This window comes from Xyrauchen texanus, chromosome 42, assembly GCF_025860055.1.
Source record: "Xyrauchen texanus isolate HMW12.3.18 chromosome 42, RBS_HiC_50CHRs, whole genome shotgun sequence".
Classification (NCBI taxonomy): Eukaryota; Metazoa; Chordata; class Actinopteri; order Cypriniformes; family Catostomidae; genus Xyrauchen; species Xyrauchen texanus.
In genome coordinates, this window is record NC_068317.1 from 29044552 (window position 1) to 29046976 (window position 2425).

Below are 2425 nucleotides of genomic sequence, written 5' to 3' on the forward strand. Positions count from 1 at the left end.
TTACCCACAGTTCATTGTTATATTTATTCCGTTGTCCTTTTTGAAAAATGCTGTTCGGGAAGTGTTTGCTTGCGTAAATTAAATAAAACAATATACTTTTAAGAGTGGCAAACTTTAGTTTGCCAATAGAGCTTTCATTTACATCTGAAAGTCTTGACAAGAATATTGCAAATGTCACAATTTTGCAGAGATAACAGAGTTAAAAATGAAGGAATTTATTAATGCAAACAAAAGGGCAAAAATCAAACCAAAACCCCACAAGGGGGAAAACAAACATAAACTAGCCCGTAGGGGAAAAAGTTATCCAGGCTAGGGCAGAGAGTAAAGGGGAATAAAAGGACCGACCGGACTGGAAACGGGAAAAGGGGATAACAAGAACACGAACCAACAGACCGACTGTAAACATAAGCACACAAGACAAACTGGCACTGGACAGAACACACGAGGAGACTAAAATAAGGAGAGAAATCAACAGATTAACTAGACGGGGCAGGTGAGATTAATAAGCGAATAATGGTCAAACAAGGAGGCGGGGTATGACATCAGACAGAGACGCGGCAATAAAGAAACACAACAAAACCACGTGCTCTCACAAGACAACAGATCACCCAAATGGCATGAGTGCACATCGCCAAGACAATCATGCCAACCGACAGAACAGACTATAGTATGCACAGCAACGCCAAACAAAGCGATGCCATGCATTCCCACACTAGACAAAAACTGAGCGTACATTGCGAGGCAAGCATCACACAATACACTCAACAGGCAACAGACCGAAGTGACCAAACCTCAGCACAACGTGAAGACAACTCAAGACCAAGGCGCACGAGATACCGACATAGATTATTGACGTGAGTGCATGCCGCCAATATGATAAGCGCAAGACATGGAACATGAGTGTCTGGATACTGACACCGAAACCAAATCAGAAAATAGGATCAGAGATTCAGACACCATGCTCTGGGCATGAGAAACGAGACTGACTGAAAAGCGCACAGCAGAGAAAAACAAACCCGAAGCCTTGCGCTCAAACAAAGGTAGGCAGAACATGGAGCATGAGTGTCCGGATCCCGACACAGACCGAAACCGAACCAGACAGGAAGTCAGGATCCAGACACCATGCTCCGGACATTTTTGCAAATTGCGCTCGGCAGGAAATCTCAACCGGACCTGTGCGCTCGCACAAAGACATGGGACGATGATACCACGGTCCTGTTTTACAAAAACCCAGACTAACAGTACCGTGACCGCAAAAAGGTTTTTGGATACATCCTACATATTTAAAAAAAAAAGTGCAACTGTTTCCCACTGACATCCATTCTCCCTGTGCCAATAGTTGAACAATAATATGGTTTGGTAACACTTCATTTTAGGTATCAGAAATTAGACCGTAATTAATGACTAATTATTGCTCTAGCTATGGGCTTGTTTGGCATTAGAAGGCATTTATTATTGACTGATTTCTTATTCAACCTTTCTTATTATAACCCTTCAAAAAAATGTTTCCTAACAATTAACTGATTAGCTAAAACAAAAGACATCAATAGATAGTATTGTGCAAAAAACATAGGTTCATAGGTTTTCAGTACACTGTGTGGATTATAGGTGTAAAATAAATATAGCTTTGGTATTTCAACAGTTTAAAGGAATATTCTGGGTTCATTATAGGCTTCAATTATAAGCTTCACATTTCTGCTTTTAAACCCTCCAAAAAATGCTGTCGATTGAGCTTAACTTGTATTGAACCCACAATATTCCTTTAAGCCATTTAAATGAGCTGAAAAAAACCCGGCTGTTATACAGAATTGGAGACGGTAGCTATTCTAGATGTGTAACGGAGCAGTATACTTATAAAGCAGCACATTATAATAATAATAATAATTTGTTGCTGTTACTGATCAATATGTAAAGACTAAACATCTAGAATAACTAATGTCTTCGATTTGTATTGTGTTGAGGCCAAGTTTGCTCTTCAGCTTTTCTGAATGCCTTTGTTGAAATATGCACTCCATATTTATTTACACTTATTAGCCGCACAGTGTACGGAGAACCTGTAAAGGATGTAATTTGCACAATTAAATTAAGTTCATTATTAAGAAAACATATGCAAAGGGGCTACAAGGCAAGAATAAGAATTAAGCAAATAAAGGTTTAATAAATGCATTATAATGCCAAAATATTAATAAGTAGTTGCACTTATTAGCCATTAATTACGGTTTAATTTCTAGTCCCTAAATTAAAGAGTTGCCTATAGTTTTATACAATAAATATTCATAGTACATTTTAAAAAGATATTCACAGTAAAGGCTTTTTTCAAAAGCTCATCAAAGATTTTAAACCCAAAAATATGCCCCCAATTATATTTCTCCCACTATGCAAATGCGTGAATGGCTATGATTACTTGTTTACATAAGTTTTGCAA